This window comes from Rattus rattus, chromosome 4 (genome assembly GCF_011064425.1).
Source record: "Rattus rattus isolate New Zealand chromosome 4, Rrattus_CSIRO_v1, whole genome shotgun sequence".
NCBI classification, from domain to species: domain Eukaryota; kingdom Metazoa; phylum Chordata; class Mammalia; order Rodentia; family Muridae; genus Rattus; species Rattus rattus.
The window spans coordinates 179,305,001-179,327,223 of NC_046157.1; positions in this window are offsets into that span (position 1 = coordinate 179,305,001).

The window sequence follows — 22,223 nt, forward strand, 5'->3', positions numbered from 1 at the left end:
CCAACCAAATGATACGGACTCACTTAAAGGGAAGTGCTAAGCACTTTTAGGTGTTTTCAGGTGAAGGCTCTTTGACAAAGAAATCGTAGCGTAGCCTTTCCTCTGTATCTCCATCTGCTTGCATAGAGTGAGCTTAATGAGGCCTCGGTGCCTCCCCCTGCAAAGCATGACAAGGATTAGAGAAGTTGCCAGCCCATCCTGTCAGTTCCACATCATATCCAGATGGCTCTGCACACTCCATTTTTAGTTCCTGTTTTGTTTTCACCTCTCAGGGTAAAAAAGAACAGCCTGTAACATTGCTATGGATAAATTTCTGCACAGTGACTACGTACGTAGGGCAGAGCTGCTGCTGTTCTCCAGGGCTAATTAGCCTCTTAATATCACAATCACCAGCATCCCCCACCTGTCGGCTACTGACAGCATGCGGGGGCTTCTGGTAAGAACTGGAGAAGACCTGGCTGTAGAGAGAGGTTCAGGAGAGGGCTACAACGTTGCAACTTACGTTTAAGAAGCTTATGAACACAGGGAAGGACATAGCAAAAGAAAATAAAACACAAAGTATGCCTTCCCAAGAGCTGGTGTTTGGAGTGGGCTGGTAAGTAGTTATTATGTTACCCAAATGGCATGTCCGATCCAAAGCTGGTGACAGGTAAGGTTAGGCAAATGAGCATATTTAAAGCCTTCTTTTCTAGCTCTCTCCTATAGAATCCAGCCCCATCCCACTCTTTCCCTCTAACCTTCTCCCAATACTCTTAGCATTGTGGCAGGGGGTGGCAGAGAGGATGTTATTTTAGGTAGCAGGATAATTTTGGTCATCAGAGGGCTCTCTCTACTGGTTTAACAGCACTTCCTGGGAGCCTGCACATAATGTACAAAAAACAGGGAAATGAGAGAGCCCAGAATCTCACTGAATGCTGGGGCCAATCAGATAGTTAAGGGGTAAGCTCTACAGATAACTGTGCAAGCATCCAAGTGTCACTGAGAGCAAGTGTAGCACTTGTCACCTTCCCCGGACGAGACACATTACTTCTGTCTTTATCCCAGAGTCTTAGACGGAAAATTGAATATATTTCAGAAAAACTGTTTTCAGGATAATTGTTAAAAACCTTAAAGGAACCAAAATAGGGATTGCTTCATAAAGACAAAACAAAGCAGTACAGACACACACAAGCCAGGAGTGTTTCAGATCTGTCGCACTGGGCACTTGAAGTGTTATATAACATGTTTCCTTAATAATTCTCAGGTCTGTTGTTACATCAGAATGCCAGAGAACAAGGAGGTGTGATGTGCCCTAATTTCTAGGAGAAAAATTTAAGGCAGCTGTGTGCACCAGATGTTGTGGAATACTGGCAGAACCTGTGAGAGTCCTGTGATCTTGTGGAGTTTTATCACTACAGAACCCTTGTTTGGAGAATGAAAGTGACGTGACCCCCTTGGAAAGCAAGAACACAGGACCTTGGCCTTAGTTCTCAAGAACTAAGAAGAAAATCATTATGAAGTATTGTTGGTAGTGATTATGAAAAGACACAGAGAGCTTAGTCTAGTTCCTCTCCCTCCTCTGGCTTGTGCTTGGAAGGCATTGTTAGATGCATGAATGCTCTCACCAAGAGAGTGGATGAAGGGCAGGGGCTGGTTCTCAGGACTCAGAGGTCTGTACCCCTTCAAATGAAAGCACATAGATTCTAGTCATTTCTGGTTTGTCCCTTACAGTTTTCCTGTCTTACCGCCCTCAAAAACGTTTCTAGATTTGACTGTGCAATGTGTGGAAGTACTGTGAACAGGAACCCAAAGACCCAAGAACTCTAGCTCCCTGTCTGAACACCACTCAGCACTAGGCAATGAGGAAAGCAGGTGTCCGAACATAACACCAAAGTATGGCACCGTGGTATAAGGGGCATGGTCATTCATACTCTTTCCAAGCTCTTGTCTTTCTCCCATTGAATTATGTCAATCTGTTTAGACTTAAATATAGAAATTCCCCATCGGCTCATGTGTTTGAACAACTGGTCCTCAACTGACACTACTGTTTTGAAAGATTGGGGGGCACTTTATACAGTGGAGTCTTGCTCAAGGAATTGGAGGACTAGGGAACAGAGACTGAAGTCTGGCCTGGCCTGGTCTTTGTTTTCAGTGTTTCAATGCAACATTGTTTTCTTCCCCAGTGTTTGCATCCGGTGCTTCATTAGCAGGTTTGCTTCTGACTGATTCATTGTTACACCATCATCACCTTTGCAAACTGCAGCTTCTTTGGTTTGCTTCATCAGAAGTCACTGATTTGAATGTAACCGCAAATATAACTCAAATGTAACTAACTACCTTAGTTGAAATGTCTCAGCATATACAGAACTTTCCAGCATGGGAGCAATATCAACTTCTTTGGCCACTGCCATCAGTGTCAGCTTCCTCATAAATCCTACTCAGATAGGAATCCTATTCATAAATCCTGGCATCAGATAGAGAAAAGTTACTGTAAGTTTTGTTTTGTACATCTAGTCTTTCTTTTCTTTTAGCTATTTCAATTAAGCTCTTTGTAAAAAAAAATGTTCTCTTTACAAACACTGTTTGTCTTCATTATTTTTCTCCTCGTCAGGACAAGAATACCCGACAAAAGCAACTTGAGGAAGGAAAGGTTTATTTTAGTTCACAGTTTGAGAGTACAGTCTGTCACAGTGCGGGAGTCGTGGAGATAGGAGCCTGAGACAGGTGCATTGCATCCACAGTCAGAAAGCAGAAACTGAAGGAGGTCAGCGTTCATCTTGGTTTCTCCTTTACATGCAGTCTGGGATCCCAATCCATAGCACAGGTCTCCTAAGTTTAGAGTGGGGTTTTCCTAGGTCAATTAACCTAGTGAACAATCTTTCATAGATATGTCCAAAGATATGTCTCCATGATGAGTTTTCATTCTGTCAACTTGGCATTAAGGAGTTGGACTAGCACGTCATCTACCCCTTTCTTAAAGGTAGGAGATGGTCTTTGTATTGATAGGCTCATCAAGAAAACACATGACACCACACAGCACGTGCTTAATAACAGCTAGTATTACAGTTTGATTAATAAATGTCTCCAAATTCCACATGGTACAGACTTGGTTATCCATGTGTGAGTATTAAGAGGTGAAGCAAGCCTTAGGAAATGAGGCTTCATGGAAGAAAATTAAGTTACTCACAGGATACCTTTGAATAGAATGGGAGGACCCTGGCCTTACCTGTTTCTGAGTGACATGAAGTGAGCATTGCTGTTCTGACATGATATTCTGATAAACAGCAAGGCTAAGCCATAATAAAACAAACTTCTGGGACCGTGAGTCAAAGTAAACCTTTCTTCCTTATGAGCTAATTGATATGAGGAAAGTTGTCACGGAGACATAGGCTCACCAACACAGCTGACTTGTATGAACTGCTAAGCATGGGTAGGATCTGTTCTCATTGTCATACACACATTGAAGGCTAATGACACAGTGAAGTTGTTATTCTTACAGTTGTTAAATGAGATGCATTGTAGGCCTTCCATTTTAACTAAGCCCCAGAACCATGCCCTGCTGCCCAAGCTGTAATCGGATTAATCATGGTGTGGTTCATGCTGCCAATCAAAATTAAGGTTTTTATATTACCTCCTAAGTGATCAGAAAATGAATCATAGCCAAATCCCTACATAGGCTGGTTGGGCTGGTCTATCTAGCATGATAAGGAAAGCAGCATTGAGATGCCTTTCCCACTTGAAGTTCTATGTTTCTCTTCCTTGCCTCTTTTATTTCTGTCCTTAAAGTCACACTTTTGTTTATCTCATTGAAACTCTCAATCTATTTTGTAAAAGAGGTGCTGCTATAATCTAGAATTTCAATTAGAGCTTTTAAATTAAATTCTTAATTTTTGTCTCTCTCCGTCTCTGTCTCTGTATATGTCTGTCTGTCTGTATGTATGTATGTATGTATGCTGAAAAAATTTATGTGTATGTCTGTCATCTAGGTGTACTCATGAGTGCAAGAATGGAGGCCAGAGGGCAACATTGGGTATCTTTGTCTATGGTCCTTCACTTTCTGTTTTGAGACAGGGTCTTATGAAACCCAAGCTCACAGTTTCAGCTAGATTTTCTGGCCTAAGAGGCCCCCAGTATCTGTATATCTCTGCTGCTCTGAAGTACTGCCTTATATATAACCTTATGCCACCTCACCTGTCTTTTTACATGGGTGCTGGATATATGAACATGTGTCCTTACACTTGTATTCACTATCAATCTTACTAGCTCTAATGTCACCATTTGATACAGTCATCATCTCTAGTTTATACACAAGGAATCAGAGATATCAAAGACCTAGAAGACTGTTCCACAACGTCTGCAAGCCAGCTCAATTAATGTTTCACTTTATAAGAGTTGATATGGTCATGGTGTCTATTCCCAGCAATATAAATCCTAAGTAAGACACTGGGATTATAATCTGTTTTGGGGGGGGGATTGGGACAAGAGCAGACCAACGTGACTATCCTACTTCTATAGTTTTTTGAGTTCTCAAAGTGCAATGTCTCCGATAGGATTCTATCCACCTATAGAAGGTAAGTGGGTGTCTTATAGTCTTATGTAGCAATGAATGTCATGGGAAAGGGGAAAACTGGAAGAAGACAAGGAGATTGGTATTGAAATACCAGGTTAGGAGAGACTCTCTAGAAGGGGACACTAGAGGAAAAGAGAGCCTAAACAAAGCAAGGAAGCCAATCACATGGGCATTTCATAAAGGATAACTAAGTTTCCTTCACAAAGGAAACTTATCAAATTAAAAGTCTTGAGGTAGGAGCATACCACCATGCTGGAAGGATAATACATAGTTGGTGTGGCTGAAGTCAGAAAGCAAAGGAGCACGGTCTAGATGAAGCAGCAGTGGAAATGGCCTCCCAGAGTTAGAACGTTCTCAAGATGTAATCAGTATCCTGATGGGAAATGACTGTTCTAGGAGCAGAGGAATAAGAAAAATGTTACTGGGAACATTGGGAGTGAAGGTAACACAGAACTAAAGCTATAACAGGAACAATCCTTTAGGGCAGCAGTTCTCAACCCAGGGACCGTGACCCCACAGGGATCACAGATCAGATATTTACATTACGACCCCTACAGTTCTGAAGTAGGGATGAAATACTTTCATGGTTGGGTGGTCACCACAACATGGGGAACTGTATCAAGGGGTCACAGCATTAGGAAGATTGAGAACCACTGCTTTAAAAACCAACTAGGGACAGATCCAGATAAATCATTTGAAGTATTTTCAGGGAAACAGATTCAAGTGAGCTGGGTGGCAGCCTGCAGCCCTCGTGTCAAAACAAAGCTTTTCCAATGAGTTCATACTTTCAAGGCCCATAGCCTGTCACTAGTGGGATTATGGCCTGAGGTTATCATGAGTTATCTTCCCTCCAAGTCCAGTGAAAGGGGCTTGACTTCACTTTCATTTTTTCTCAATTTTCTTTTGGTTTTAATGGCAAGCATCTGTAACATCTGAAGTACTTTATTTTTAGTAGTAAAGTTGAAGGATTTGAGTAAAAACCTCCACTTTTAGCATTTGTTTTATAGTTTCACCGAAAGCATCAGTATAGGAGAGCTAACTTTTAATAGGAAAAAGTAACTTTTGTACTTATGAAATCTCCCATAATATTCTGAGATTGTGAGAGAACAGTAAGACCTGGAGTCAGAGACTAAAACTAACAAAGGAAAACAAACAAAACAAAAAACAAAAAACAAACACAAAAATTCCACATCCTGAATGTTGTGCTGTCTTGAAATTGTCTTTGTCATATTAATTTATCTGTTGCCTTTAAATACAGCTTCCTCCAAGGTTTCTGGGAAAAGATGAACTGTAAACAATTTCAATACATAAATACAAATGGTCTCTTGCTCTTAGGTTTTATTATATTAACATAATTATAAGCTATATTATATTATAATAATATAATAATATTGTTTATTAGCATATAATATCATAAATCTGGTTCTCTGGTGTTAGATGTGATTATCTTTACATTTATTACCTTTAATTGCAGTTGATGTTTGAATCTTTGCACCAATATCTTCCACCAAAGTTGAGAAGCTTCTAGTTATTAGTTTCAAACAGTATCAATTCCTTTCTATTAAACATATATTTCCACTGGTTTACTATTTCTCAAATACACCCCTTTCTGGATAACTTTTATAGATTTGTCTCTGACTCACGGTGGTCTCATTATTATTGTTATTTTATTTAAAAATTTTAGACGGGGCAGAATCAAAAGTAAAAGCAGTCAGTGTGACTTAACAATCACTTTGTGTGAAGAATGTAAAACCTGTAAAACAAGGGCTTGCCACCAGGCAGCTCTGATAAGGCCTGAACCTCAGAGGCAAGATCTGATGAGTTAGTTAGTGGACCAGCCCCAGACAGGCCACCAGATAGTAGTCAAGCCCAGGACAGGCCTTGATGTGCCAAGGAACTAACCCCAAGGTGGCACTGATATGTTAGTGAACCAGACCCAAGCTGTGTGCCCTGATAGTACACAGCAACTACCCAATGAAATTATATGAAAATTGAAACTTTGGAAATGCTCTCTAGTATCTTGGGATTTCTGGGAAGACACAGCATCCTTAGTTTTTGTGATAACACTTAAGATTCTGTGTGTAGCCCTGGCTTCAGTGACCTTTATACTTCAGGCACTGTAGCTGCATACCGATATACCCTCCTGTCAGCACAAGCTTCTTCTGATGCTCTCAAGGATCTTCTGGAATCTCCATCAATGCCATCCTCCCAGTCTGCCATGGCGGAAGGGCTCCATGTCAGATGTGGGCTGAACCGGCAAGCTTCCGAAGTGTCCCCACTACAGAGATTCTTCAGTGGAATCTTCAGCAGCACTTTCTGCCTGGTCAGCTTTTCCCTGCTTGGTGATACAGCCGGTTAATTCTTACATTACCATTCTATTGCACAGAACGTTTGTGTGAATCAGCATGGCATATTTGAAAGGCAGATCTTGTTTGGACATCTTAATTGCCCTAATACCTCACAGTTACAGGCCAGTCAATCCAGACTGGGTGTCACTTCGTAGTTCTGAATAGCCAAGAACGCTTTATGTAGACCAAGTTAGCTTCAGACTCAGAGATCCATTTACCTCTGACTCCCAAGTGCTGGGAATAAAGGTATGTATCACTGTGGCTGGTTAGTCATGCTAATCTTATCTGTGATAGAACAAGAATAAAGCTCTGATACATAGGGAGGGATTACTAGGTCTCCACATGGCACCAGATTCCAACACGGTGACAAATACCAGTTGGGAGAGGAAGAGACTCATTCAGTAAAGGACATCTCCGTTGGTTATCACTAATCTAGTTCCTTTCCACTTTCTAAGCATGGAATTACTTCATTTTTTTGTGTATGGCTATGAATGCCTGACAGAAGCAATTTAATTTGGAAAGATTGATTTCTACCTTATTGTCAGAAGACTCAGACCATGGTGGCTTAGCCCGTTAGAATAAGGGGCTGTTCATCTCATGGTGGACAAGAAGCTGACAAAGTCAATACAGGAAGAGACCAAGCTAGTTATGTTCTCAAAGGACATTCTCCTAGTGAAACGATTTGCTTCTCCATCGAGGTATAGTTTTTGCTGCTTCCTGACAATGCCACCAGATGATGAATTCATTAGTCAAGGGGCCAAATCCATTCATTAGATTAGATTGCTCATGCCTTCACTGGGTCTGGAAAGCCTTCAGAGACCTACTCAGAAGTGGGTTTTACTCATTGCCTATGACTTTCTCTATTCAAGTCAGACCAATCTTCACATCTTGCTCCTTTAAACCTGACTGTACCGAGTATAAATAAAAAATGGAGTGACGAGACATACAGCTTTCAACTGTTGGTATCGTGTCAGTATTTTCTCCAAAGGCATTGCTTTATTTTGTAATTTATAAGACGTATAACCCTTTCCCAAGGGTGTGATAAAGAGACATGGGGGTGGGGATGGAGATGTTTAAACTATGACGACTACATGGTTCATTTAATTATAGAGGCGGGAAATATGCTACATGAAATTTAATGAAGTAAACATACTTAAAAGCTTTCGAAACCAAACAGCAGAGACTCAGCATCCATTGCTGTTGTTAGGCATGGCAGAGCCGTCGTATCCCCTGCTGTAACGCATTAGCTTACCTTGTAGTCTCCAACTAGGAACTCAATAAGACTTTCCTGAGAATATTGTTTCCTTGGGAGATTTAGCAGAAGAAACTGGAATCCACATACATCTTAAGTATTTATTTTTCCAACTACCATCTTTCTGGTCTTGAAACAGCAGTAAAACATCCAGGTCTGTTTGTGTAGCACAAAATTAGACTAGTAATATTGACCCTTCAAATATTTTTTTTAACAACATCCAACAGACATTTTAAACACTTTTGATCTGTTACACCATTGTCAAGTTATGCTGCAGGAGGAACTTGGGTTTTGAGGGAAGCTGAGCACAGCAGGCTAAGTGGTACGAATGAGGTGGTGTGGAGCATTGTAGAAGCCTGCTCAGACAGACAGAAAGACAGGAGGCTCAGACAGACAGAAGACTCAGCCAGATCAAAGGCTCAGACCAGACAGCCTGGCAGACCAGCAATTTTGCATTTTGTTTCATTGTGACCAAGGCTTTGAGCTAGGAAATGACACCTCCATCACTCTAGCTCCCTGTGGAGATTGTTGGGTTCAGTGAGTGAAAGCAGGACCACAGCAGAGCCATCTACAGGAGCAGCCATTGGGATTGAGTTTAAGAATGTTGCTGTGAGAGGAGGAGAAGCACCCCTTTACTCCTTTGGACTAAAGAATTTAGTCTGAAAGAATTTATTCCAGGGGTGCTGTGAGTATGAGAGAAAACAGGAAGTGAGGGATACTTCTTGATCTGCTTTGACTTATACGTGGTCATCTGCCACTTTTTTTTTTTTAATTTTTATTAGGTATATTTCTTTACTTACATTTCAAATGTTATTCCCCTTCCTGGTTTCCTGTCCATAAGCCCCCATCCACTCCCTCCCCCTCCCCATATGGGTATACATCCCTCTTACTGCCCCCATATTCCCCTGCAACATTGGGTCCAACATTCCCTTCCACTGATGCCCCAACAAGGACCACATGGCTTGGAGCCTTCATCCATGTATAGTCTTTGGGTAGTGGTTTAGTCCCTGGAAGCTCTGGTTGGTTGGCATTGTTGTTTTTATTGGGTTTGCAAGCTCCTTCAACTCTTTCAATACTTCCTCTAATTGCCCCCAAGGGGGTCCTGTTCTCAGTTCAGTGGTTTACTGCTAGCATTGACCCCTGTATTGTACATGCTCTGGATGTGTCTCTCAGGAGAGATCTATATCTGCTCCCTTTCAGCATGAATTTTTTTAGCTTCATCCATCTTATCTAGTTTTGGTGGCTGTAACATATGGGCCACATGTGGGGCAGGCTCTGAATGGCTGTTCCTTGAGTAGCTGCTTTCAACTTTGCTTCTATAATATCCCTCCTACGGATATTTTTCACCCTTTTGAGAAGGAGTGGGAGTATCCGCATTTTGGTCATCCTTCTTCTTGAGCTTCCTGTGGTCTGTGGAATGCATCTCACCTTAAAGAAGACCATTGAAGGCAGAAACCCATCCTCCTCCCTAAGAGAAAGTGTTGTGGGATAAACCAAGTTATATCTCTCTCATGGTAGACATGTCGAACAAGACAGGTTATTGGTTTCTAAACACTGTGCCGCTCAGGCACACTGTTTGTAGAGTCTACACATAAATGGAACATGGCCCTAGAATGAAGGAACAAACAAAGCTCAAAACAGACATCCAGACTAGTGTGTGTCTCAGCTGTAGAGAGGTTGCCAAGTATCTGTGAAACACGATTTCCACCCCAGCACACCCAACATAAAAAACATAATTAAAGTGATACATAATTATATAATTAAGAGTAGAGGTGGCTGGAGATGGACCAAGCTTGAGCATTTAGGGTGACTGACAGGAGGAGACTGAGCTTTCTGTATTAAAGGATGGAAATATACTCAAGTCAGTATCACAGGAAACAGAGAGGCCCACTGACCTAGATGGGCTAGAAGCTGAAGATGTGTTCTGAGAAAAGAAGACTCTAGATAATAGATCTGGTCACACTGAAATTAGAAAAAAAATTACATGTATTTAGTAAATATTGAAGTACAGTTTACATACAAGCAACATACGGACTGAGCAGGTTGTATTTATATATTTAGGAACACACATATCCACACACACATACACACACACACACACACAGAGACACACATACATATTACATATGTGCATGATCGTTACACCAATTAAAGGAAAAGAAACCATGAATCTGAAAGAAAGCAAGGTAGAGGGGTAAGTGAGAGGGTTTGGAGGAAGGAAGGAAAGAAGGAAGGAAGGAAATGATGTCATCATAATATCACAAGAAACTCAAGATATTTTTTAAAAGGGACATGGCTAGGCCCAGTGTCTGGGTAGCACCATGGGCTGGCCTGATCATTGTAGACTCAGGTGGGAGTGAGGCCTGAAGAAATGGAGACACGGAGATGCTCTCAAGCCACGCCGCTGTGCTTCTCTCTGGAAAAATGGGGCAAGAGCTGGTAAACAGGCCAGCCACCTGCAACAGGGAAAAGGAGGTCATCTTCCCTTCTTGCTGCGACTGTTGGCACCTCACCTCCCTGCCCCCCCAATGCTTTCTTGTTCTCTCACCCACAAAGCATGATGATTAAAATGGTTGAGAATGATGCTCCTGTTGCAACTCATTCACGCTGCCGACTCTAAAGTGTCACACTCAAAACACAGCCTTCCTTTGGAAAACAGCGAAGGGGAATGAGAAGGAGGGAGGGCATGTAGTTACAAACACTCCCTGCCAGTTTCTCTTTATAGATGAAGGACACATCTTGGCTGACATTCTTCCCTTGACCAAATTTGAAATTTTCTAGGAAGTAGTAGCCAAAATAAAAGCACATTGAAAGTTTCCAGTGAAGGGCTCTGCGACCTTCACCTCCCACTGAAGTGACCTATGAAGCCCTCACGGGTTTGGTCAACAGTAGAATTTAGAGGTTAAGGATCCACTGAATGCTTGTATGAACCAGGTTGGTTTTGGAAATTTACTTAAAAAAAAATTAAACTGTGTATATGTTCTCTTCTCCTGGTTTTAAAAACTAGGGTTTTGTGTATGAACATGCTAACGTCAGGCTTGCTGTGTAGGTAAGGATAACTTTTTGCCTCTAGTCCTCTAGCTTCTGACTAAGCTCTAAATTACTGATTCATACTGTTAGTGTCTTCTCTGATTTTAGCAAAAACCTCAGGTAGGACTGAAGCTCAATTCTTTTTTTTTTTTCTTTAAGAAGTTAACATTTCATTTTTTTTGTTGTCTCTTTTATTATTGGATTTTTTAAATTTACATTTCAAATGTTATTCCCTTTCCTGGTTTCCTGTCTGTAAACCCCCTATCCTCCCTATTCTCCCTCCCCCTTCTTCTATCCTCCCTAAGGAACCCAACTCCTCCTCCCTCCTCCCCCCTGACATTCCCTACACTTGGGGGGAGGGGTCCAGCCTTGGTAGGACCAAGGGCTTTTCCTCCCATTGGTGCCCAACAAGGCCATCCTCTGCTACATGTGCAGTTAGAGCCATGGCTCTGTCCATGGGTACCATTTGGGTAGTGGTTTAATCCCTGGGAGCTCTGGTTGGTTGGTATTGATGGTCTTATGGAGTTGCAAGCCCCTTCAGTTCCTTCACTCCTTTCTCTAACTTACGTAAGTTTAGTCCCCTAGAGAACTCGTGCAGTTATTAGAACCCTCTTGTGTTATTTGCTTTCAGTGGTTATTTATGGTAGCTTGCCCTCTGACATCTCTGGGCTGGCTCGTCACCTCCTCTCTATGTAGATGGCTTGGTTCCTTTCTTTCTGCTTGGCCTATCCTGCCAAATCTTATTTTACTCCCAACAACGACTCCTTAGTGTGAAGTCTTATCTTGGAATGATGCCCTTGTGGTGAGGCGCAGCTATGGAAGTGTTTCCTGAATAATTTCCTAAAATTAAATGGCAGAAATGCTCTAGTCTCCAAAAGAAGAGAGAGTTTGGAAGCTGGGGAATCAACCTCTTCCCACGTGTCCCAAGTTATAAGCACCAAAAAGGTCTGGTCTGCTCTGGGAAAGCAGAAAACCTGACACTGTGATCATGACATTACTTACCTCAGGTCAAGAACATCGCCCTCCCACTGCTGGCTTCCCCATCAGAAGCCAGGGGCCCGTCTATGAGCAATGGGAAAACAAGTCCATCAACAGCCTCTTACTTGGATCCTAAGTGCTTTTCTGTGATATGCTTGCCCTGACCCTGCTGTGCCACAGCTCTGGGTACCAAAGCATTCAGGAGGGAATCAGAGCGGAAAGAAGGGAACGACCAGGCAAAAAAAAGCATCCAAGAGAGCATTTTTAACTAACAACAATAATTCTCTTTTGGTAGAATTGCTTTATTTGTTTCACTTAAAAATAGAAATGTCATGATATAAATCACGGGATTCTGGAATAAGATGGTTCCCTGGGAAGTTTATTTTCATTCTCAGTATATAAGATTTATTGTGAAATATTTAAGCGGCTCCCATGAACACATAATTCTTTCTTGTCCATCTCTAAGTCTCCTATCCATACTGAAGATGGAGTCTATAAGTTAGACCTAGATGGTTTAAATGTGCCAAGGAAGAAGAGGCAGCACAGAAGGTAGTTTTCAGCAAATGGTGCTGGAACGACACGACATCTGTATGCAAACACTAAACTGAACGCAGACAAACTGCGCGGCTCTCTTCAGACATAACTGAAAATGGGTCAGTGCACTAGATACAGAACTCAAACCTACAGAACAAGATAACGCCAAACGGGAATGTAAGTGAGCTTACGTTTGGGTTTGGCAGTGCCTTTCTGATACAATGGCAAAGGAGCAATCCATGGAAAAATTAATTGATACACTGAAGCACGGCAGGTTGTATGTGTCTCCCAAAGGCCCATGGGCTAAGCTTGCTTCAAAGACACAACACTACCAGCAAAGAGGAGCATTTAGACGTGGGGCTGCTGAGGGGAAGTTGGATGATGGTGGACATGCCTTTAAAGGTGGTTACGATATTCAAGTTTTCTCTGCACCCCGGTTGTGAGATGGGCATGCCTCTCCTGATGTGCCACCTCTGGAAAAACTAACAACAATATGAAAATCCTACAGGAGCACCTACCCATGGCCTGAAAACTGTGAACTCTGAGCCGAACCAAGTATTTTCTTATGACGTTATCTCAGGTATATGTTAGAGTCACAAGGGTCCCACTCATAGGGACTTTACCAACAAAAGTTGAAGTGGATGCTCAGACACACTTCTCTTGGAATGCAGCTCTTGTCCAGGGAGCTCAGACCTGAAGAGAGAAGGGAGAACAGGGACACAGTGCATGGAGATGCAGTCACCAATGGAACAAACAGAAGGAGAAATGGACAAGACTGCCCTGCTCCTCAGGAGAGCTGAAAGATCCTTATAGCTGGAGTTTTCTATATGAAGGGATCCTACCTCTGGGACAGTGTGTGTTACACTCCATATACTGTGGGGTAGAAATTCACCCTGTGAACCATCCCAGATATTCTGACTCTGTTTGCTTCAAGCTAATATTCCACTCCACAATCCAGGGCACCGTTGATGAGTAGCAGGCAAATTTCAAATTAGAACATATTATTGTAGAAGGTGTTTGGTAGTCAATTTTATTTAATTTATTTAATTCCATTTTGGCTATTGTCTTAGTTAGGGTTTTACTGCTGTGAACAGACACCATGACCAAGGCAAGTCTTATAAATGACAACATTTAATTGGGGCTGATTTACAGGTTCAGAGGTTCAGTCCCTTATCATCAAGGCAGGGGCATGGCAGGATCCAGGCAGGCATGGCCCAGGAGGAGCTGAGAGTTCTACATCTTCATCCCAAGGAAGCCAAGAACAGACTCGGTATCCTGAGGCAGCTAGGAGGACGGTCTCCAAGCCCACTCCCACAGTGACACACTTCCTCCAATAAGGCCACACCTTCTAATAGTGCCACTCCCTGGGCCGAGCATATGCAAACCATCACAGCTCTCCTGTGTTTAATTTTTAACATTACTTTAGGCACATGGTTCCTGTCCCTGTGAGAGGGTCAGCAGGCATGGGCCTCCACAGTGTCAATGGCCGCTGTGGGCATAAGGCTTGTTCACATAATAATATTTTTACATATTTTACATTCCTCCTTTAAGGAATATCCTCCCTGTTAATGTTAATGACTCCATGATTATCAGCGATAGCATATGTGTATAGGGGGGAAGGTGCTGCTAATGTCTTGGCAAAATGGTAAATGCTGGGACCTTCAGGACAGCCCCTAAGGCTGTGTAAAAGAACTTTAAAATCACAAGTCTGGAAATATATGATTTCTTCACTATGTAAAAATTAAGGATCCAATATGAATTATATGAGGGGATTCACAAATCTGAACGAACAGAGGCAGCTGCGTTAATGAGCCAGCTTGTTGGAAAGATACAAAGGCCAGCGGATTCCTAAGTTCAAGGTCAGCCTGGGGCACAAGGAGTCCAGGCCCTGGGGTGGTAGAAATGGCAATTTCAGGACAGGGTCCCGCCCAGCTAGCTTATCTTCTGTGCTTAACAGAGGCAGGGAGATTTCTGGATTCTTTTCAATGTTAAAAGGAAATGTGTGCTTGTGTTTCCTAAGAATTAAGATTAAGTCATGGGATGCTGATTCATAGGATAATCAGAAGGAAGCCTGAAGTAAATGACTGGGTTGCTGTGTAAAATAAAAGACTGGGCTTGTGATCTGAGAAGGTGAGCTATCCAGGGAAGTTTTGAGAATAGCAGGAAAGAAATGCTTGGGAGATTGTCTCAAGCAGTATATATATATATATATATATGGAGAGAGAGAGAGAGAGAGAGAGAGAGAGAGAGAGCTGTCTGGAGATGTCCAGAGAAAGATCAGAGAGGAAGAAAGCAGAGCATAAAAGCAGGCTGGAAAGCTATTTCGAGCAGATCAGAAGCCACCAGCTAGGCCCCAAGATTTGGCTTTGAGTGGTTTGTTTTCTCCACTCCCAGACACCCCTTCTCTCAGAGCCTCTCTCCAAGCTGAGGCTGGTCCTTGGCTCCAGATAATGTCTTCCCACACAGTGGAGAGATCTCTGAAGATCGTGATAAAAGACCTCAAGTATGTCTGAGCTGCACGAGTTACACACATTCAGCAAATAACACAATTTAGTTATCTGATAGTTTTATTTGTGGAATATGTGAAGCTAGTTTTCAGTTATAATAAAAAGTAAAGGCATACTCATATTTCCGTAGTAATATAAATTCTTGAGACGTTTTTCAGGAGGTCTGTTTTCTAAAGAACTCCCTGGGTGTGACTTCAGACATTAGGGATGATCAGTTGGTTCATTTAGTTTCCTAGAAATCTTTTCAGTGCACTACTGCAATGATACTGTGAGGTTCAAATGTAGCATACCACTCCTGGTGCTTAGCAATGGTGTGATGGGTGCTCAAATGGTGTATACTGTGTGGGCCGTGAATGAGTTAGATCAGGGTCATATCCCTCTCAAGGCACCCACTTCTGTAGGAGAATCAGGGGAGGAAATGAGCATTGAAAGGAAGTGAAGAGGGGGCTGAAGCAATGAGCTAAGAAAAATCAGAAAACAACAATGATAACAACAACAAAACATAAAAGTTTTGGACTCTGACGCGAAGTTCAAATGAATGAGCAGCAGGAGAGAGAGAATACCTCAGCAATTTCATTAACCTTGACCTATTTATCCAAACCAGTAATCCCACACTTTTGTTGTTCAGCAATGGCTTTAAGTGGGATACACAAACACGTGCTTTTATAAACATGTTTCGAGTTACCCTGTTAAGTCGCCCAGTGGTGGACCACCATGCTGCCTCCCTGACTCAGGGCTAATGCTTTCACACGGGAAGAAAACTCACTGGCAGTGGAGCATATTCTGTGCTGGGAAAATTCTGCAGTAGGGAGAGCCCTTGACAGAGAGTTGCTGTGTAACCCAGGCTAGCCTCAAATTGTGATGGTCCTGTCATAGTCTCTCATGCATTGAGATCATAGACACTGACCGCTGTGCTTGGATTTATAGAGCTCTTTGCCATCCTTAGTGGATATTTCTTTATGAAACTTGCTGATCTCCATTCTACACTGGATCTACCCAGTCAGGCTCAAATCTTTCAGAAAGCTGCCCTGTCTGACAACTGGCCCCAGAATGGCATTATAGGGTGTGACGTCTTTCATCTATTAAAAAACCTTCGCATATAAAAAAACAAGCTCAAGTCCCGTGGTCTTATTGCCAGCTCAGGTCCTTAATTAATTTATGATTGTTCTGATATCAACTCCAAAATAAACACAAGCACATTACTGTCACCACCACCACTGCCACTTTTACAAATAATAAAACTCAGTGGACGACAGTGGGCCAGGTGCTAGTAACAGTGTTGAACGTGAACCATTCAGCCAGAAACAACTGTTGTCAATGCTCATGAAAATATGTGTATTCTATTTCTAAAACTTTCTCCAACTTTGCCCGCTTTTTCTAACCCTGCCTGATCTTCTGACAAGTCCCTTCCTCACATGCTCTCCTTCTCTTAATTAATTTTCACACTGAACCTAAACCCTTAAATTAAAGCCTTTCCTTTAATAGTGATATCCAATTCATAGTAAAACGAGGGGAAGGTACAAAGACATCTGATATATATGCTACCCCCAAACATCTGACATTTTCTCTGTTTTTTATTTATTTATTTATTTATTTTTTAACATCTTGCATTAGCGGCACAGCTGTAGAACCTTCTGAGGAAAGGACATCTGATAAACTTCACTGGTACATCACAGGATCACAGTCCGCATTAGTACACATTCTTGGTTTAAATACTATTATTGGTTTGGACAATCTACAATGACTGTATCCACCTACAGTATAACAGCATGGTTTACGCTATCCTAAAAGTCCACTGCTTGTTCATTCTCCCCTACTCCCATCTCCTCCAACACTGGGCCAATCACTGATCTCTCCACTGTGGCCAGTAAGGAGATTTTGTCTCTGTACTTTTGTGTTCTCCATGTTGGAAGCATATCATACGGAGCCTGGCAGATTGGCTCCTTTCACTCATTAGCATAAAGTCTGGCCTCAGCGTGTCTTTGTAGCTCAAGTTGGGTATCAGTATCTGTGGCTCGAGGTCTTGTTTCTTTAGATCACCATGTTCTTTATGTCACAATAATGTCCCATTTTGTAAACGTACCATGGTTGATTTATCTATCCACCAAAATACGGAAAGATAGCTTGTTTCTCCAAGCAGGTAAGCAATGTTAGGTTGCGTCAAGAACTGTGGAAGGCTTTTATAGGTTAATATATTCTCAGACAAAATTCATAATGATTTTAAACTCTGATTATAAAGGTTTGCTATGCAATTTGGTGGTTTCTTTAATAATATTCTTTACATATTAACATTTTACATTAAAGTTTTTTTGTTAAATAATGTCTTCATTTTAAAGTTTTTGGATAACTTTCCAGCCCACATCCAATAAATCTGCTATACAATGTAGGATGTTCTTTGGTTGGTGGTTCAGACTCTGAGAGCCCCAAGGATCCTGACTCTGTTGGTCTTCCTGTGGAGTTCCTATCCCCTTTGGGTCCCACAATCCTTTCTCCTATTCATTCATATGAACCCCCAAACTCCATCCACTGCTTGGCTGTGGGTGTCTACGTCTGAGTCAGCTGCCAGGTGGAGCCTCTCAGAGGATAGCCATGTTAGATTCCTGCCTGCAAGCATAACAGAGTATCATTCATTAATCATGTCCAAGACTGGTGCTTGTCCATGGCCTGGGTCTCAGTGGGCCAGGGAAGTTGGTTAGCCATTCCCTCAGTCTCTGCTCCCTGAACTTTTTGTAGACAGGATAAATTTTGGGGTAGGCTGAATGTTTTGTGGGCATGTTGGTATTCATATCACTCACCAAGGTTCCTGCCTGCAACTGGAGCAAGAGGCTATCCCCAAAGCTTTGCCTGTCCATGGGATATATTATTCTAGGTGGGCTGCCTTATCTGACCTCAGTGGGAGAGGAAGTACCTAGCCTTGCAGAGACTTGAAGTACCAGGGTGGGGGATATTGGGGTGGGGGTACTCACTCAGAGGAGAAGGGGAAGGGGGATGGGGGAGAAATTGCAGGAAGGGGTGATAGGGAGGGGAAAGTGGGCCAGATGTAATGTGAATAAGTAATAATAATGATGATGATAATAATAATAATAATATTAATACATTATTTTTAAATAAGTTTTGCGAGCTTTGGCTCAATAAATCATACAATGTATGGAGAGAGACATTGTGAACGTCCCTTCCCCACTTACACGGAGCCGTCTGAAACTGCAGAAACTGAAGTTAAAACATGATTGTCCCTTTTCCATCACATCAATGCTGGTGAATGGCAGTGCTGTAGCTCAACTGTTTTGTAACAAAATCTTCCCTGGCCTCCAAAATGGGAGACTTTTTTTTTTTTATTGGGTAACTCTGCAGTGGGGGGCTCTGAGCTCAGCAAAAATGTTTTTTTTTTTTTCCTCAGTGGGGCTTCCCTGTTCTGCCTCTGTCTGGAGGGTGTCCCTGAACACAGGTGTCTGGCCTTACCTCTGACCTTGTGCAGAGCTCTCTGCAAGGCTGCATAACTCAGCAGGTGACTTCTGCCCATATGATAATTAGGTGCTCGGTTATAACCAATCATCCCTTCCTGCTCACTTGATGCCATAACCAATTAACCCTTTCCACTTGTACCCCTAAAAAGGCCCTTATGTACCCTATCCCTGAAAGAATAAAGTACACTTGTCTGGCTGCAGCAGTCTCTGGAGGTCATTCTCCCATAGTCTCAGCCATAGGAAGGAACCCTGCTCTCTGCATGTGTTCCCTTTGTCCTCTCAGGCTGGGGACCAACAGCCTCTGAGAAGGGAGGGGTCAAAAAACAGTTTCTCAGAAATTAGCTGACCAAGCCACTGTTGACATTGGATACTTCCCTAGTCACATTAATTTTTAAGGAGGAAAATATCCCATTTGGTCTCCGTAGAGCTTGGAACACCACATGAAAGGAGATAGGAAGCACCCAAAATACCTTCCCTCAAGACAAAAGTCCCGTATTACAGAGGGGTGGGCGGAGGTAGAGGGCTTTGCTAAGACTCACTAAGGAAAAGCTATTTCTTCCTTGTAACACGTGTGTGTTTAATAGATTTTTTTAAATTAAAAATATTTAATCTATGATGGTATGTGATGTTTGGGCCTTGGCTAAAACATGGCATTCTAAATTGCCCAAAGGATTTTAAAATTATAAATTATTATTTATCTATCCCTTAAGATGAACGAGGCTGTCAGTCACCTGGACAGAACCCCCAGCAGGACAGCTGTCAGCCCTGTCTGAAGTCATGCAAAAGAGATGGAAGGAATCGCCATCTCCCAGGAGACACCTGAGCTTCAGAAGTCCCTCCGTGATGCCGCTGTTTAGGGACCCTCACTGCTTGCTCGCCTTCCTGAATCTTACCACAGAAAGCTCAACTTAATTGACTCCTTCCTGTCTCTGAGCCTTCTCTAGATAGCCACCAAAATTTACAGCTTATCTCACCTATAGCTTTTCTCTCTCAGACCCCACAGACGCTGCCCTTGTGTTTGCTATATCCATTGTAAATTCTTTCCCCTTCTTCCCGTTCCACCTTGGCATCATGTCCTGTGTGCTCGAGCCACCACAACCTGCTAAATTCATTGTCTGTGAGAAGAAGACCCCGCAAAAGGGATTCCCTGTTCTCTGGTAGCACACTGACGGGCTATGTCTCTATGACGTGTGTAATGACTATATTCCCCCTTCACCGGTGGAGGCCCTGTTTGTAATGTGCCACATGTTTAAAGAGGTGGCCCACATTATGCCTGCCTGTGTCCCCTAGCTGTTGAATTCTTCAGGCGACAGTTTCCCCTGGTGTGAATTGTTATCTGTAACTTAAATTGTTAATGAGTGAGGGTATGACTGTGGGGGCTTCCATGTCTCCTGCATCCTAACGCTTCAGGAATTAACCAGGAGAATCCAACTCAGGGTTCAAAGCGCTAGTCTACACAGGCAGCAAAATGCTGAAGAGCAGGGACCAGAGAGTGAAAACCGCAGATCTCTGTGCCTGGCTGCTGAGACAAATACTTTCTCCAAACGGGTTCCCAGTATAAAGCTACAAATAAAGTCAACATGAAATATTTATCCTATCAATGCTCAGTTGGAAGCAGAAAGAGGATTCTGAAAAAAAAAAGCAGATTATCTCTGTGATTTATAATTAATTGCCTGAGTTACCTACTTGTTCCTTTCCTTTTTAGTCTACCTGTTCTTTGGAGACTAATAATCGCGGGCTCTCTGGTGTGAGTTGCTGACAATTGAATCATGCTCCTGTTAAACATCTTATCTGAAGTAAAATTATAAAATGTTAGTTTGCTAAACACCGGAAAGTGAGGCCATGTCCAGAGATCTATGTTCTTAGATCCAAACCAGCAGTAGGGAATCTCATAACATCAAAGAGTGTTGTGTTTTTACATCGGCTGTGCCTCACAGTAACACACAGTGAGGACACACGGTGCGGACACACAGAGGGATCTGTATTCTACATAGCGGTGCTGAAGGAAAACCCTTTATAATTTAGCAATTCTTGTCAGCGTTTTCTGTTAATGTGCTCTGAAAGGCCACTTGTGTTCCTGGCAACAGCCCCACACCCATGCACACACTAATGCAGTAAGCAGACTCAAGTGCATTTGAAAAATAGTATATGACCCTGGGCGGAAGAACATAGCAGGTATGAGAGGAAGTGGAGGGAAGGGAGTAGGATTGTATTTTTTAAAAACATGGCAGATCTTCCTGGTCGCTGCCACCGCGGAGAGCCCGTGGGCAGAACCCCGCGAGCGAACTTGAGCCTCGGGACCAAAGGTAAGACTAACTTATCTGCTGCAAGTGACTTGCCGGGTGGAATCGGGACAACAGAGGCAGAATCCCTCTAGGACCAGGCACGTCCTGTGACACCAAAAGAGCAACCCCAGCGATCCCGGCCCGCAGCAGCTCTCTGCTCCCAGAACCCGTGGGAGAGATACCTTACCGCCTGGTCAGGTGGGCACTCCTGAGGCTGCAGAGCGGAAGAGACCACCAACACTGCCCCCCCATGCCGACATCCCTCGCACAAGAGGAAACTGTATACGTCATCTCGCCTCACGTGGGAGAGGGCCAGGTGAGGAAAAAAACCTGCCTGAGAAACCGCCGGAACCGGAAGGAAACAGACCGGATAAACAGTTCTCTGCACCCAAATCCCGTGGGAAGGAGAGCTAAACCTTCAGAGAGGCAGACACGCCTGCGAAACCAGAAGAGACTGCTCTCTACACACACATTGCTGATTCCAGAGGAAAACACGGAGGCCATCTGGAACCCTGGTGCCGGAGGGCTCCCCGGAAGAGGCAGCGCAGATCTTCCCCGGTTGCTGCCACCTCAGAGAGCCGTGGGCAGCACCCCAGCGAACGAACTTGAGCCTGGGACCACAGGTAAGACCAACTTTTCTGCTGCAAGTGACCTGCCTGGTGAACTCAAGACACAGGCCCACAGGAACAGCTGAAGACCTGTAGAGGGGAAAAACTACACGCACGAAAGCAGAACACTCTGTCCCCATAACTGGCTGAAAGAAAACAGTAAAACAGGTCTACAGCACTCCTGACACACAGGCTTATAGGACAGTCTAGCCACTGTCAGAAATAGCAGAACAAAGTAACACTAGAGATAATCTGATGACGAGAGGCAAGCGCAGGAACCCAAGCAACAGAAACCAAGACTACATGACATCATCGGAGCCCAATTCTCCCACCAAAACAAACATGGAATATCCAAACACACCAGAAAAGCAAGATCTAGTTTCAAAATCAGATTTGATCATGATGCTGGAGGACTTCAAGAAAGACGTGAAGAACTCCCTTAGAGAACAAGTAGAAGCCTACAGAGAGGAATCACAAAAATCCCTGAAAGAATTCCAGGAAAACACAAACAAACAGTTGAAGGAATTAAAAATGGAAATAGAAGCAATCAAGAAAGAACACATGGAAATAACCCTGGATATAGAAAACCAAAAGAAGAGACAAGGAGCTGTAGATACAAGCTTCACCAACAGAATACAAGAGATGGAAGAGAGAATCTCAGGAGCAGA